The following is a 17704-nucleotide window of genomic DNA, read 5'->3' as shown; positions in this document are numbered from 1 at the left end:
CATCAAGGAGGCACAGGGCATGGGGTATAGAGAGGGGGAAGCAATCCTATGTCTGAGAAGAATGAGCAAATTTATTTTTTTCAGTCCAGGAAAAAGGGTATTCTTTCATGGCCAAATTGATTCTACTTGTCTACCAAACCATTTAAAGAGGATGGTATTCCTAGTTATATAGGTGGTTTTGCACAGATCATTTCCATCTTCACTTTTTCGTGTCTTGAGAAAATTTCTAACTGGTTGCCAAAGGCTAATTAGAACTCAAGCTCATCTGGAGGTGGGTGCCCAAGTGGAAGAGTTGAAATGTATTTCAAAAGTTTCTAGCTTCCAGGACAGCATCCATATAGAATCCTAGAACTCCTGTCATGGGAGACAGTGCTTTTCTTTTTTTCGATGACAGAGGAGATTTTAGTTGCAAATTCCCCCGGAAATTATTGGAAAACTTGCATTCACACCAAGGTGTAAGTGGTCAATAGCAAAGTCTTGGTGAAGGGAGTAAACAAGGAGTAGGGAGAAAGAGGGAGCCTTGGATGCCCCAGACCAATAGAGAGGTGGAATAGAGAGAGAGAATAGAGAAGGTTGTATGACATGTAATCTTCCTCCTAAATATCATAGTTTTAATCTGGGTTTGGCTCAGGCACTGAGAAGGTCTCAGTGAACATCAGTGAAAACAAAAGCGGACGTGGTAATGGTGGACCTCTGCTCCTGAGACCACCACCACCACAGCAACATGTACCATGTAACCGAGACAAATTTTACCTCAGTCCGTCCATTGGCCTTGATACTCAGGGAGGAATGGGGTCTAGCAGCAGGGGTGCTGGGAGCCTGAGATTAGGGTTTATGGCTCTTCTAGCATTCCTGCTGGCTTCCCATCAGCATGGAATGTGGATTTGCCCTCCTCCCAGTATCCCATCAGTAAATGCTGACTTGATCCCTCCTACATTGGGTAGGGGTGGAGCCTGTGAGAGGAAGTGATCCTTTCTACTTCCTGCTCCATGGACTGTGTGTGTGGGGTGGGGAAGAAGAAAGAGGGATATGCCTGATGCTAGGTCAAACTAAAACTCCTTATTTAAATAAACAAATATGGTAGTAGGAGTCTAGGAGCTGTGTGTACTCCAGGAAAGAAGTACATTTTCTTCTAGGGTAATATAGATTACATTGGTTTTGAGATACATTTAGAAGAACCATAGATTCTGGATGTTCTTTTCAAGAAAGTAAATTAAAAAAAAATACTTTATTTATTTATTTATTTTGGAGAGAGAGCATGGTGGGTAGGCACAGAGGGAGAGGAAGAGAGAGAATTTCAAGCAGACTCCATGTTAAGCATGGAGCTGGTGGCGGAGCTCAATCTCATGGCCCTGAGATCAAGACTGGAGCCAAAATCGAGTCAAGTGCTTAACCAACTAAGCTCTCCCAGGAGCTCCTCAAGGAAGTAATTTTTTAGAAGAACAACCAAACATAGTTTAAATTGTATAACTTGGAAAAGCTTTTTATATAAATGTATACACAAATCACAAAAAGAATTCTTCATTAGGTTCTGAGTTTTAAATTATGACTCAGGAAATATGGTCACTAGAGATACACACACTGCCCTTCTCTTTTCTTGGGTCTACATGCTTGGAAAACCAATGGCTTACAAAGGTAAATGCAGACAAACTGGTTACTTGGCTGCTTAGAAAGACCAGATCCTGCTCTTCTCTCTCTCTTACCCCATGCAGAGAGCCCACCACACTTTTCCTGTCTTTCATTTTGCTCCATGTTGTTTTACTTTGCTGAATGCAGACAAACTCATCTGTGTTTAAGAGAAATGAGAGATACACAATTTGAATAATTCTGAGAAAAAAGTGTTCCTCTCTGTAAGGATTCTGTTAACGCGACCTTGTACTATGGCACAGGAACCGTAGTCCATACAAACCTTCCTTGGAGTCCTGTGAGTGAGTTCCTGAGATTATGCTTTCAAGAGGTTGCTGGGTCAGTGTGATCATCTCTGTCCCTAAAGAGGAAAAGTTCATCGAACTAGATGGTTTGACTGCGTTTTTATCCAGATAGGCCTCTAGTCATTACTCACCGATTACCCTCTCAGGGAGGTCTTTACTGACCTTTTTTGTGCTTTGTCTCCGAGGTACCTTCTACCATCTCATCTACTATATAGTTTAATTACTTGTCTGTTGTTCGTCTCCTCCCTCTACCCCCAGCCACCCTCTTCACAAATAACATAAACTCCCTGAGAGTGAGGATTTTTGTCTGTCTTGTTCACCGAATCCACAGGGCCTGGGAGAGTGTCTGATACATAGTAGGCACTCAAGAAATAATTGTCAAATAAGCAAATGGAATAAGTGGATTGGATTTATCAACTCACCTGGTTTTATTTTAAATCTGTAACACAAATTTAAGTTTTATAAATTAGCCAAGTTGATTTTTCTTTTTTGCATTCTCTTTCGTCTTTACTGTTTGGTCATTTTCTTTTCTATGTCTTGTTCTTTTGACAATTTATGTGACACCTAAATGTGGAGAAAAGAAACAAAATATCCATCATAAAAGTTATTTTACCTCATGTAGACCAAGAAAACTGGCTATGTCAGCAAATTTTTCACCTTCCGACGGGTTGTTTTGACACTTTGAGGACACCACTTCTGTTTTATGCAGTGTCATTTAGTCTTCATGGTTTCATAGCACAGGAATTCGATCATAGTTCACTTGACACATTCCCCAAAGTACCAGAACTGGAGTGTGTAGCTCGAGCCTACCATCCTGGAGTGTTGAAGCTTAAGATCGAAAGTGCTGAATTGTATGGACCTTTCCATCTTTTGACCCTCAATTTATGATCATACTAACTATTGACTATTGACAGTCATTAAAAACCTGGTTACCATCTTGTATCCTTCTATTTCTGGGGATGGATTTACATGTGTGTGTATGTATATATTACACATGTGTAATATGAACATTATATATGTACACATACAGAAATCATATATGTATGTGTGTGGATATATATATAAATATATATATATCCTTCCCTTCCCATATATATAAATATATATATATATTTTTTTTTTTCGGAAAGTTTGCTAAAGAGGACTCCCGGGGTACAGGGGGGCTTGCTATTGTCAGGCTAAGGTGGTTTTTCCTTCTAGCAAGACATTAACATTAAGGCAGTTGGGAGCTTCCTGGGGGAACCTTTTACTCTACCTGCATCAAGTAATTGTCAATGGGCTGCAGGTTATGAGAACATTTCATTTTATTTACATTGCCTTCTGGCTTTGTTTCCCACGTCATAGAAGTTTGAAGGACTTGGTACGTTTGCTGAACGTCTGCTGCTTGTGTATGTGTGTGTATATATATATATATATATATATATATATATATATATATATATGGTATATATGGAAAGGGAAGGATGGGGAGATAGAGGGAATGAATGAAGAAATGATGTGTTGAACAATGTTTGAATCAGCAAAACAGCATAGTTCTGCTTTTTGCTCTAGGCTGCTTTTACCCTGGACGAGGAATCCATACTGTTTTACTTTCTGCCCCTCTTTGGCTTTCTTCCGGATGAAGAAATATGCCCTACACCTGCTGGTATGTTTTTATGAGATGTTTGGGATTTTCTGGGGTCTTCCCCAGTGGTGAGTGTGTTTCTGTGGTGAGTGAATAATGCAAAACAGCCTACAGGCCGTATGCCCTGAGTAATCAGTGGGAATTCTTCAAAACAATCTCAGGTTGGTAGAAATTTCCACAGAAAATAATAGTAACGTTAACAATGGCATACCAGTAACAATAAACACGATATGCCCTGTATGCTTCCACCCAATTATTAGCTAATAATGCATAATTATGATGAATTCCACTCTTTAAATGCAGACTCTAAATAGCAATAACCATTTATTTTATGTTTTCACGTTATTTTCCTGCACGTCCTTTATGTCAATTATGTGTTTTCAGGCACATCTGATTGTGCTCTACTGTGGTTTCGATGGTTTGGTAATTGTACATTAAAAAAAAATAACAACACGTGTTTAGTATAAAAATTAATTACGTTAAGCATTCCTACTAATTTTGCTAGGCAAAAAATGGCATCCCACAAATTTTCAGCATAAAGCTGGTGGCCAGCCCACTTAGGAGCTTTATGATCTGTGGCTGGGTTTTGTGAGTGAGCTCTGTCAAGGCAGTTTTCTCAGAGCTGGAGACGGAATGCAGTGGACGGCAGCATGCCCCTGCTCCGGTCCCCGTGTTCCCTTAAAATTCGTCTCTGGTCTCCATCTAATCAACCACTTCCTAATTACAATTATAATAACAGCGCTGAAAATATCATTTTGAAATGTTGCTGCAGTCCAAATCGACAGAGTGTCTGCCAGCAAGCTGGACGGTCAGGGATGTGGCTTCTGTCTTTTGGTTTGGTCCCATTTATAAGCGGTTGGTCCCTGGTAATAGTGAAGAAAAACATTAGATATACTGTTAAAAATCTACCCTGAAAGTCCAGGGGAGCTGGGGAGGGGAGCAGTAATGGGGGAGAGAAGGGAAACGGAGGGACAGAACCAGAAGACATTGGATGAAGGAAGTCTGCTCAATATTGCAGTCTTTCAAGAATATTTTCTTGTAATGCATTCAAAATATCTGATTCTTAAAACAATTTTCTGCTTCCGTAACTCAAAATAGGGCTCAGTAAGGGGGGAAGGGAAATGTAACAATTAGTTGGCTTTATTTCTGAGGTTTTATTACTTTGATTCTTTTTGATTTAATCAGCCACGAATGCAGCTACTAGCAGACGGTGACTTTTCCCTGAAATGTGCTTCCTGCCCAGAACAGTGGCTTGTGATTGTAGGTTAATGTTAATGAAACATGAAAAGGCAGACCCTTTTTAGGAAATTTTGTTATTAACAAATAAAGACTTGGTAACATTTAGAATCACACCAGAAATCACACCATGGAAAATATGGCCGGAGCAGATTCTGGAGCCAGCCCGCCATGCTCAAGTGATAAATTTGTTTACATCCTTTAAAAGTTCTAACTCAGTACAGACGAGGTGACGTCCTACTTTTCACATTCATGTTCAATTCACAAACATAAAGAGACTCTGAGCCATTAGGGAAGCTTTCATTTTGGCTGGGGAAGGATGAAATGATAGTGATAGTGGCTTTCATAGCAGAAAATAATTGTATACTTTTCTTATTATTATTTTTGGCAAGGCGTGCACATTTCGGCTTTCCGGTGTATTACATCATTACATTGTATAATGCATCATAATGATAGAGTGAATAGAGATGAAGAAATGCCAGCGTCTGCTGCAAGTTAAAAGAGAGAGACATTGCATGCATTTTCAGCTGGGGAGGCTGCTGTTCAGCGAAGTGTTCTCTGAGATGAAACAAAGCTGCCTTCCCACTTGGCATTCACATTAATTGTGGACTTGCCAACCGGCCAGTTTCATTGGTGTATAAATTAGTGGGGAATAATTCCACTTGTCTCAAAACCCAGAATATCTGAGGAATGCTTCCTGAGATGGTGACTTATTTGCTTTTCTGTGGTTTGTGCCCAGCTCCCAGCAAACCTCCAGGATCTGCTAAACACAAAAAAAGCTCTGTGTCCTACCCTGGCATACCTGTGTGAGAGAGAGGTAATGGCTGTCATTAGGACAAATAGAAGTTTTATTATTTTCAGCGGCATATTTTGCAGATGTATTAAAATAAATCATTTCGCAAATCCTCATTATTGAAAAATGAAAATCCATTGACGTCTCCTGAGAGGAAATTTTAACATGCTGATTTTTATTAGTAATAATACTAGTAAGTGCTAATTGAGAGTCGATGATCGCCTAGGAGCTGCCAATCAGGACATGTCAACGGGATGCTACGATAACCAGTTATGAAGGAATAGAAAATTCTAGTCAGCTCATTTATTTTGTTATATTTGTTTGCTACTGCATTGTAAAATAAATGCTTTTTTCAGTGACTAATATATATTTTTTTAATAATTCGAATTTAGCCAAATCTATTTGATGCCACCTCTTAAAGTGTCCTGTTTGTCTTAGTTCTACAACAGACATTTATAGTGAGGATAAATATATGGCCCAGGGCTTTCAATGTCCCTTTTACCTTTACACTTAAAATTAGCTCAGTCTTAAACATTCACTCTTTCATTCCATAAGTGTGAATGTCTTGGGCACTTTCTACTGTGCTGGCACCAAAGATAGAAAGGTGAACAACACACGTGGACCCTCTCTTCTAGGAGCTTATGTTCCAGAGATCTAGATACCCTTATGCCAAAACAACCTGACCATTCTAGCCACACCAGGGTTTGTACACTTGGCCCAAATCTGTTCTGCTAGTCACTTTTAGTTGGCCCAGTTAGCCTTGAATTTACTGAGAAGGCCACATTGGTCTTTTTATTTACTTCTATTTATTCAGTCTCCTTAAGCCTTAGTAGAAAAGAAAAGAAAAAAAAAGTGTTAAACCAGTAAGTTGGAAGCAAAGTGCATGGGTGTTTCCACTGCTACCTGTTTATCTGTAGGCATCAACGAGAACCACCTTTTTTGTCCTTCCGGTAATAGAACATTTGGGATTTTCACCAGTCCTGCAAGGCAAGGCTTATATAACCCAATGAAATAGAGGTGTATTTGGTTATCGGAAAAATTTGGATTTCTTAGTTAGCTAGCTTGTTGGCGCGGTAGCTCGCCAGTCAGTCTGTTACCTGGATGTTTGGCTATACCCGCACACATTGTAGCTGCCAAGTGCTCTACAAGTCATTAAACATTTTTGAATGCAGTACCTTACTTACTTACTGGTGAAGATCGTGGGCTTTGGAGTCATTTAGGTGAATCGGGCTGGGTTCAAGTAGTGGTTCTGCATTTATTTATGAAGTGACCTTAAATTCTGTAAGCTTTGGTCGCCTTGTAAAATAAGGACAGTAGCTATTTCACAGGGTTGCAATGAGAGGCAATGAGAGAATCCATTAAACTCGCTTACGGAAAACACTCGATAGATGGTAGCTATTTTTGTTGTTGTCGTTTTTTAATAATTGTTGTTAAGTGATTGTTGCAACTTTATGAAGAAGCCTGCTAATGATCCCATGATATCTTCCTGTTTATTTTCCTCTGCACATGGCTGTACAGGCAGACTCCTTTTCCTGGGATTCCAGAAGCTTCCCTTTTCTTCTTTTACGTATATCCTGCCCATTGCTTAGGGCTCAGTTAGAGGTCTTTTTCCTGACTTTAGCACTCGAGTTCAGTACTCGCCAAATACTTAACTAGCCTCACTGTATGCAAGTCACTATGTTAAGTGCTGCAAATACAGTGACAAAAATGGGAGAGCTTGTTGTCTCTGCCTCCATGGAGCTTACATTCTATAAGAGGATATAACCTCTCAACAGACATTGCAAAGATAAGTGTTTACTTCGGTTGGATGAAGTGCTCACAAGCTGAAGGGTATTAAGAAGGGGACTGACATAGTCCGGGGTTGGAAAGATTTCCCTGAGGAGGAGATATTAGGTTGAGATCCAGCAGGTGATGAGGATTAATCCAGGGGAAGAGGATCAGGCAACGTGGGGAGAGAATCTACCGTGGTTTTCACCTTACAAAGCCTTGAGGAGCATGTAGCCCACCTCGTGGGAGCTTCTGATTTAGGGGAACACCTTTTCTGACCACCCTAGTGAACAATGAACTGCTTTTCCCTAGAAGCTCAGGAATGCTTATCATTGGAAGTACTTTTTTGACTTCTTTCCAGATACGCATTGTTTATCCATGTATTCATTTATCTGACAAATATTTATAGAACATCTAGGGAGATTCTTAAGAATAGAAATGTCCTTGCTTTACATGTATTTATGTAACCCATTCTTTTTAAGGTATGTTTTTATACCCCTAGATCTGGTCTTGTTTACTGTTACAACCCTGACTGCAGAAGCCATGTCTTTCATCACTTTCTGTCCCATTCAGTTACTTGCACATGGTAGGCACTCAGTAGATATCGGTGACCCCACATGACTTCTGTGCCCATCCTTCACATGGCTGTTATCGGCCTTACTTTTAAAATCCCTGGCAACATCTTGTGGTGTTGAGTGTTTCTAGCCTAACAAAAAGCATAATTAGGAAGGTAAATCTGCTGAAGCCGAAACAAATCATTTAATTCATTCCACAAGCCAAATGGAAAATGATTTTGAGATTATCCACCGTATTGGGTTATCTGCTCTACTGCTCCGTACCATTAGCTCAGGCAGTTGGGAATTGCTTGCAATTCACAAAGAAGCAGATTGTGTTTGGTTTGCGTTGGCCGTGTACCCTCCTCCGAAGTGGCTGCGAGTCTTCTCTGATTCAGCGAAGGCAGCCAGTCTGTGTGGCCAAGAGGCCGAGTACGTTTCTCCCACATTGCTGTTTCTGTGAAGTGCGGGCTCGTGCACACATGTGTGTGCCTACCTCGCTCCATTCTAGTTCCCCGTCGGCTGTAGGTGGCATCTGGTCCTCACCTAGTCATCTGAATTTCTGGAGGACGCATAACTTCCTGGTCACCTTTCATCTTTCTTAGGGGTAAGAGTGACCTGATACTGTGTTATCCAGAGTCATTTTCCTTTCACAAGAGGTGGGATGCCGCCTCTGTTTCCAAGAGGTTGTGGAAAGGCATCCGACCACTTAGAAGCCCCCTTGCCCGTGAGAGGGTTTGGGGTGCTGAACTTTTTCACAGTTGAATCCACTCATCTGCTTTAATGTGCTCTAATCCCCTGTTCTGAGATCTCTTCCTGCTTCCCTAGCTTTTGAGAGCTCTCTTGTCTAATATGGCAAAGTAGGGTAGCACCATCATGAGACACTTAATGCAAGCTTGGTGGGAACCTACCTTAGACCAGCTTAGCTTTATTTAGGAACAGTATGAAAGAGAACAGCTGATAAAAGCTGTATTTCTGAAAGGTGCAGTTTTTAGGTGTGTGGTTCTAAGGGGACTAGGGCCCAATGGTGCCATTTTAAAGCTGGTTCAGATGTGTATTCACAAAACCTGGGAGTGAACCCTTCAGTAATTGATTGACAGCAGAGAAGATGGGGACACACATAGACAGCAGATAGACCATTATCAGAAACATATAGCACTGAGGCCTTGCTGGATTTGCTCCCAGGCTTGCTAGGGAGTTACTTAGGTGGCTTTAAGAGTTTTTTTCTTTATCATCTCTGCTCATTATATCTGGGAGCCCTCCCCATCCTTTGGAGCTGTGAAGAGTGTGGTGACACGGTGCTTTGCGGGCCCAGACGCTCCTGCAGAGCCAATACGGGCCATCCTGGCCAGGCTCCTGTGAGGCCAAGACAGCCAGACCCAGGCATTGGCAGGTGTCACGCGTTATTAGGAAATCTGCTTATGAGTTTGGCTGCATGTCCTCGGAACGTAGGAAGGCTGAAGTCTTGGGGGAACTAAGTTAATAAAAAGAAAACACCTGACTCAAAGCAGGTTACTTAAATAGATTAGGCAATTTGCTAATATCATAGTACAAATGATGCTTTTCTTATGCTAACCCAGATAGAATAAAAGACAACTGAGAATGTCTCATAAAAAGTATAACTTTTGTGTCAAAAATATTGTTGTCGTCTAAATGCTTGGTTCCGTCTACATTAGCATAAGAAAGACCACGGACTTATAAATCTAGTGTGATGGTAGTGTGGCTCTCCGTAATAGAGACTTTTGCCTAGATTTTTTTTCTCAGGGAGAACTCCCAAACTATTAAAAAAAAAACAACAAAAAAACAAACAAACAAGGACAAGATCTTCATCTCTAATAGCACTGAGAAACAGGAGCTCATGAACTGGGGTAGCCATTCCCCCCTGGATCTCCCTCCCCTGTCTATGTTCTTATTACCTATGCCTCCACTTGGAAGTTGACTAAAAACCTAAATCAAGGCATAATTCTTATGGGGACAGCCAGTAAGAAGCCAGGACTCTCGGTCATACAACCACAAGGAACTGAATTTGGCCAACAACCACATGAGCTTAGAAGAGGATCCCAAGCTCCAGAAAGGGACACAGTCCTCATGGACCCTGCAATTGCAGCCATGTGAGCCCCCGAGTAGGGCGCCCAGCTGAGCCAGAGGCCAGACACCTGACCTCCAGGCAGAAACCGGGAGACACTAAATCCGTGTTGTTTTAAGTCACTTAAATTTGTGATCATTTGTTACATGGCAATAGAAAACCGGTCCATCGTAAAACTTAAGTAACAAAGTCACTGGGTACGTGTATGAAACTGCAGTGGACACACAAGTTCCAGCCTACAGGCACTGCCACCTAAAGCCCAGTGCATCTGCCCTCCCGCTGCCGCCCAATTGCGTCCGCCTGCAGGGGAGGCCACCTTCAGTGTGCCTGTGAAACTCTGGCCTGTGCCATGTGCCCCTGCTGTTGCAGGCTCCTTTTCAGTTGTCTTTGCACACACATAGATTTGATCCGAGCAGGGATTATTAGTCCTGCGGGGCCTGGAGGGAGGTGTTGGTGGTGACAAGTCTCTTTCCTCTCCTCCCAGTCCTAACCCTCCTGGAATTTCAACTACAGCTGTACGCTGAGAATCCACAGGGTTATCCAGATAGACTTTCATGCTGGTCCTTTTGTGTTTCGCCCCAGGGAGAATCTGGCCAACTATATATTCATTGATATTTTCCCCATTATTTATTACCTAGACAGAATAGCATGATTAATTATTGATCATAGACCAGTAACTGATTAAAGTGTGGTTCTGATCAGCAGTCAAAAGTCATTTGTTTCCAGGCATTCATGGTTCCTGCATAGAGAGTGGCAAAACAATACTCTCTTTTCAGTGCATAAAATATGACACCTGTAGGCAGGCTGTAGTTATAAGCCAGCAACGGAGCCCTTCGACTGTACTTTGTCTTAATAAATGGGAAATAATGATTTGCCAAAAAGAGAGAAACTGTTTGGAAGATTTACATGTAGAGAATACAATGTGAAGTATAATAGGAGGATTCTAATTAGAATTGTTTCTCATGGGCTGAATGCTTTGCTGAAGAGAAACTCACTAGGAATAGCTCTTTGCCATCTGGGAAGCATATCAAATTTTGTTTCATTCTGACTTTATTTCTGGGTTTATTCTCCTTCTCCACCTCGTCTTCAGTCTCCCCTTCTTTTCCTCTCCCCCTTCCTTCCTGGTTGTCTCCCTCCCTCCCTTCCTTGTAGCTTTCATTAGACGGTCTGCATCAGGAGTCAGCAGACTGTGGCCTGCAGGTCAAATCTGGCCCACCACCTGTTTTTGTAAATAAAGTTTTGGAGCACAACCGGGTCCCTTGTTTTCATATTGTGTGTGTGTAGGTGCTTTTGCACTACAATGGCAGGTGTGCAGTTATGACAGAGACCAGGTTGCCACAAAGCCGAAATGTTTAGTCTTTGACCATTTACAGAAGAGAGCATGCTGACCTCTGTTTTATGTGCCAAGCACTAGGGACACAGTCCCTACCATCAGTGGCTTCAGTTACGTGAGCATCTAATTATACTGTGTGGTGGATGGTGGGGTGATGGAATGAATGAAGTTCCATGGGAACCAGGGGACAAACATATATTTAAGAAGTGGGATGAGAGTATGACATCTCAGTGAAGGTAATATTTGAGTTGGGAAGTGGAGAAAAAAGAATTGGGACTTGAATCCTGTAGCTCAGGTATATTTTATTCTGGCCCCCACAAAATACCTAACCCAAAGTTACAGTTCCTTCTTTGGAAGATATACATTTTTTTTTTCCTGGACAGTTATTCCTGAGGTTTCTGCATAGAGACATGTCAAGATATGGATAGTTTTGTGGAATCTAATTTTTCTCTTGGATATTAGAACCTCTTGAATTGGTACAGAGTCAAGCTTCAGTAGTGGACAGTGGTAGGAGATCATGATTGGCCAAACTGTCTTGACCTTCAGGGATGCTTACAGAAGCTACTGCTTTTCATCTTGAAAAATATAAGAGCATGTTTTCATTACTTTGATAATTGCAAATGGAGTCAGTTGGCACCAGATGAGGAGGAGAATCCCACATGCCCACAGACAGAAGCAGCTTTAGGGTTTTCGGCAATATTTGCTGCAAGAGAGAGGTGTCCCTGAAGTTTTGACAGTGAGCTCCCTCCACCCCATGCATTGAACTTGGCTGGAAGCTAAGTTCATTCCAGAAACAAGGAAACATTATAATTTTTCGCCTGTCTTCTAAAAAAAGTGTTCAAACTCAAAGTTGGGGTTTAGGGATGCCTGGGAGGCTCAGCAGTTGAGCATCCGCCTTCAGCACAGGGCGTGATCCTAGGGTCCCGGGATAGAATCCCACATTGGGCTGCCTGCATGAAGCCTGCTTCTCCCTCTGTCTGTGTCTCTGCCTCTCTCTCTCTCTGTGTCTCTCGTAAATAAATAAATAAAATCTTAAAAAAAAAAAGTTGGGTTTTATTTTAGGAATCTAGTTTCTTTCAGTCCCCCTATAATTTCCAGGCCAAGCAAAGACAAAAACCCAATTACAAATATCAAGGGAAGACCAGAATCCAAGTTCAGATATAGAAACTCTTTCCATCAGAAGAAAAAGTAGAATTGGTACCAGTTTGCTTCCTAGTAAAAAGGGAATAGTAGAAGAATGCTAGAAATCATTTGAAAATGAATTTTTAAAATATTGGGCAGCAAACCTTCGCTTGCTGAAGAAAGAAAATAAAGCCACTAGAATAGGTGAAATCATCACCCTTTATCTCCCAGTTATCAAGATGTCAATTCCTGCATGAGAGGATTTTAATCCCAAATCTTTAAGGCAAAAGGAACTTCCCTTTATTGAATGTGGACTGAATGGCAGTTGAGTGATATGGCTTCTGTTGACTTTTAAACTTATGTATAAAACTGGAATTTTCTCCCTAGAGCTCTTAGGTTCTCTCCTCTAGAAACTGTAGAGACATCTGGCATACTGGAAAGGTAATGGTGTCAAGTTAGGAGCCTAAGAATTGAACCAGTCAGACTTGTGCTTGCATCTCCATTCTCTATTTCTTAGCCTGAGGCTTTGGTCAAGTCACCTGATTTCTCTGAACCATGGTTTCTTCATCTGTAACAGGAGGGCAGTAATAGTGATGTGATGTAGCAATTATGAGATTTTCATGAAGTCATGTACATTAAGCTGTTAGTAGGATCATGCCCAACATATAGGAGATGATTAATAAATCCTTGCTATTCTTTTTTTTTTTTTCTTTAAAGATTTTATTTATTTGAGAGAGCTAGAGAGAGTACAGGCAGGGGGGTGAGGAGAGGAAGAAGCAGTTTCCCCGCTGAGCAGGGAGCTTGACGTGGGTCTCGATCTTAGGACCCCCGGGATCATGACTTGAACCAAAGGCAGATGCTTAACTGACTGAGCCACCCAGGTGCTCCTGAATCCTTGCTATTCTTATTTTTAGTTCATTGTTACAGTAATTTGATTTCTTAGGAGATTTGGGATATTCAAGAGTGACTTGGACTTTCAAGTCCACTCTTTTGCCTACACACATTTGGAATGTGCTCACCACGTCAATTAAAATCAGAATGGTGCTTACCAAGCAATTTGTGAGCACAGATTTCTGAATGTCTGCTTGAAGAATGGACAACAGAAAGGACAATGGCATCTTTAGGAGACAAGTCTATTTACTCAACAGCCATTGAAAAGGCATTATGTGTCAGACACTGGGCAATGGCTCGGGAGACAAAGATAAATAAAATATTGTTCTTGGCTCATGGTTTTATGGTCTAGTTATTCTATGGACATGTTAACAGAAGATTATAATTCTGTGTAAAAAGTGCCATAGTGGAATCTATGGGAATCACGTGGCAGCAAGGAGACAGGAAAGGCCTCATGGAAGAAGCTTTTGAGCTGAAATTCAAAGAACGAGCAGGTGTTTTTCAGGCAGGCAGGTGAGGGGAGGGCATGCCAGGCAGAAGGAACCATGCAGAAAGATATCGCAGTAGTCCGGCACTGCTGGAGTATAAAGGACATAGTGGAGGGAGCCGCAGCTGGACAGATTGGCTGAGCCCTATGTGTCCCACAAGACATTCTGTTTTAACCCTGTAGGTGGGAGGGAGCCATTGAGAAATTTTGAACTGGTGAGTCACATGATCCAATATGCTTTCTAAAAAGATAATCTGGTTAGGAATGTGTAGGACTAATTGAAGGCAGGGAGTCAGGGAGACAGATGGGTTATGAGGCTATTGCTAATACCTAGGCAAGAGATGATGAAGTTCCGACCTAGGGTTGTGGCAGTTAAGAAGAAAAGGAAGGAAGGCATGTGAGTGATGCTGAGGAAATGTAAGAACTGATGCTGATGGAGGAGTTGATTATTATTTGAGTGGAGTCTGGTTCAAGTATGCAGGTCATCTGAGGTACTCTGTGATTTGAGGTGGGATCTAGGCCACAGTTTGGCCTCTTTGCTGGTTTTGTTTGGGAGACCACTATTGGCTTGGTCGGCTCTTGTTAGCTCCTTGAAACTCTGAATGGGACCAGAGACTCAGTCCTCCAAGGTCAATTCTTGTTGATTAATATGAGGTTGCATATTTCACAGCTGGTCTGCCTAAGTAAAGTTTGAGTGCACAGACTCTGGGTCTTAGTTTATTATCAAAAAGGTATAGTCTGTCAAAAATGGACAATTCACACTTTTTCTACAAATTCTGGCTTTTTGGAAACTGAATAAAGACCCTAATCTCTCAGTGTTATATTTAAATATTTAAATATTATATTTACTATCCACCTATACATCTGTCTATCCCTCACTTATTATTGTTGACTAGCCATAAAAACCACCTGTGACTTTTAACAGGTCGTATGAATCAATTTACCAACCATTACTATCATGGAGAGTCAGGAAAATTCAAAATGTAGATTTGGAAAGATCTTTTGTCAAATCTAAAATCCACAAAGCCTATTTGTTTGCATGCTCTCATAATGCAGATCTTGTGTTTGTTAATATCGAGTATGTAATTCTGTAAACATGACATAAGCATTTTGCACATATAAGATTGTGTGTATGTGTGTGAATAGAATGTTTCTTTTTAAAAGGGTACTTGCTAATGAAGTAATTAGTAGGGACATATTTTTTGCTTTCTGTGTGTGTGTGTATGTGTAAATATGTATATATATGTGTGTGTGTGTATGTGTGTGTGTGTGTATGTATTCAATCCAGTTCTTAATATATGCTAATCTCCATAGCACATGTAATATTAAAAGAAAATTTGGTAATACTTTAAATGTCCTATCATTGTGAATTCATTTTATATTCATTGTAATAGCATTGATCAAAATGAATTCATTTGGTATTCATGTAGATGTCACATGTACTTCCATAGGTGTTTCATTGTAAATTAGCATTTCTCAGAGGACACTTAAAATAAGTGTTACTGAAAGTCCTCATTACACATATTGCCGAGATTAGTACATTAAGGATCATGTACTTACATAGTACTAATGCATTTCTGCCACTTAAAATACTACATTACCCATTTCTGATATCTAGCAAATATCTAAGGCAATTTTGAGAATTACTGACATCCTAAAGGAAGTGGTACTTTTATGATTAAGCAGGTTGCCTATATTTTGCTCTTTTTTTAAAACTAAAGTTCTGTTAGATATAAAGGATTAAAGAAGATTAAAAATGAAATTTATATGATGACAACAGTGGTTTTTAAATAATTTTCATATAGTCAGGCACACAAAAAAAGTAAAACCTTATGTAATTTTATTTTTGATCAATGAGTTTGTTAAAAAAAAAAAATCGAGTGAAATATAGCTTTTGTGGACCACACTATAGATTTGCCAAGGAAACACTAAAATCTTAGATGTACCAGTTTTGAGCTTGACTTACCTCAGATACAACAACAACAAAAAAAACACACACACACAAGGACATTAAGGATCATTTATCTTTGTGATTTATGCTGTCTTTGTAACTCTCTCATTGCTGTTTGGGGCAGAATGTATGTTGTGATCATCACGGATGTTGGGAGAAAATAGTGGTGGCTCACCTGGGTGGCAGTTGGCTGCAGGGGAACTCATGAGTAAGTCAAAAGTGTGTTTGGCTCTTCTCAACTAACTGAGAATTCTGACAAAGGGGGAAGTTTCTGTTGATTGACATGGTGGTGGCCACAGGCTTGCAGATCAATCGGGTACAGCTTTAGGATTTAGCAGGATATTCAGAGTGCTGGTTGGGGTGTCTGAGAGTCACACCTCAAAAAGATTTAATATATACTTAGAAGAATACGATTTCCTAATACACAATTAGTAGGAATACAGAATGGCGCAGCTGTTATGGAAAACAGTATGGAGTTTCCTCAAAAAATTAAAAATAGAACTATCATATGATCCCACAATACAAATTTCTGGCTTTTTTATCCAAAAGAATTGAAAGCAGGATCTCAAATAGATACTAGCATTCCTGTGTTTATTGAAGCACTAATCACAATTGCTAAGGTATGAAAACAAGCTAAATGTCCATTGATGGATGGATGGATAAAAGAAAAAATGTGGTATGTACACACTATGGAATACTATCCAGCTTTGCAAAAGAAGGAAATTCCATGATATTCGACAACATAGATGAATCTTGAGGATATTATACTAAGCGAAATAGGCCAGTCACAGAAAGATAAAAACATGATCCCACCTTTATGGGATCTAAAATTTTCACATTTATTGATTCAAACAGTGGAATGATGGTTCCCAGGAGCCAGGGGAGGGGGATATGGGGAGTTGCCATCCAAGGGGCACAAAGTTTCAGTTAAGCAAGATAAGTTCTAGAGATCTGCTGCACAACATTATACGCAGAGTTGACAATACAGTATCGTAAACTTAAAAAAATTTGTTGAGAAGGTAGATCTCAAGTTCAGTGTTCTCACCAAAATAAAATTAAAGCCAAGTAAAATAAAATTAAGAATGGAGTTTCCCAATAAAAAGTGATTCACTTACAGGGATTTAGGGTCATGCGAGGGAAAAGCCATTGATAGTGTTTCTAGGACATACCCAGTCATCATATGTAGGAACCAAGTTCTTTTACTTTTTAGATTCCTTTGTCTTTATCTTCCTTGCTGCATGAGCTGTTTGCTGTCTACACCTGGTACTGCATTGAAGTCCCTGAGATGGACTTTCTCCCCTCAGCCGCCCACACCATTGGGAGATAGCACCTTATTTGGCGCTGACTCAGGGGGAGCCAAGTTTCCAGCAGGCTACCAACTCACACCTGCAGAATTTGCCGCACATCCGTTTTGCAAACACACAAAATGGGTAATTGGGCACACAAATGCCTATTTGCATTGCAATTTGGCATTTGTATACACAGTGATGGATTTTTTTTCATGTGCAAATGTGGGGGATGCAAGTGCAAAATGGATGTCCTCAAGAAGGGGTGCCTTTAAAAACATATATATCTTTTCAGAATCCAGCTAGCAATTTGAGGAGTACCAGCAAAATAGGTAGGTGCATGGACGGATGTATTTTACTTCCCTCCGCCTCCGATTTGGGAAAAGTCCTGATAGCATTTACTTTTTTGAAGATTTTGCTTTTTCTCAAATAGGCAGAGGGACATCTAGGCTTTCTTTTTTCCCACCCTAAAAAGGACTTATCTAAGGTATCATGGAATCAGCTATTAAATAGTAATACTTTTTAAAAAAAATAGTAATACTTTAGCTCTAATGTAATGTGAGGCATCTTCATATTCATCGAGTGGTTGGCATTTTATAGTGAGTGCCCTACGTTGGTTTTGAGGTGCCTTGTTTTGTTTTAT

General features: G+C 40.5%; 1 long non-coding RNA gene across 34 annotated transcripts in view; it reads left to right on the top strand.

Annotated features, from left to right (window-relative positions):
• LOC144324199 (uncharacterized) overlaps window positions 1–17704 on the top strand; it is a 584277-nt gene that overhangs the window by 332308 nt on the left and 234265 nt on the right. For 25 of the 34 annotated variants that reach the window (XR_013389664.1, XR_013389650.1, XR_013389652.1 and 22 more), the window contains one exon: window positions 3483–3576. The exons of the other annotated variants lie outside the window; for them this stretch is intronic. This is a non-coding gene — a long non-coding RNA (uncharacterized LOC144324199). The remainder of the gene's footprint in view (window positions 1–3482; window positions 3577–17704) is intronic. 34 annotated transcript variants of the gene reach the window in all.

The sequence above is a fragment of the Canis aureus genome, chromosome 11 (genome assembly GCF_053574225.1).
Source record: "Canis aureus isolate CA01 chromosome 11, VMU_Caureus_v.1.0, whole genome shotgun sequence".
Classification (NCBI taxonomy): domain Eukaryota; kingdom Metazoa; phylum Chordata; class Mammalia; order Carnivora; family Canidae; genus Canis; species Canis aureus.
Note: the sequence above shows the minus strand (reverse complement) of the source record. Positions and strands in the feature narration are given on the sequence as shown.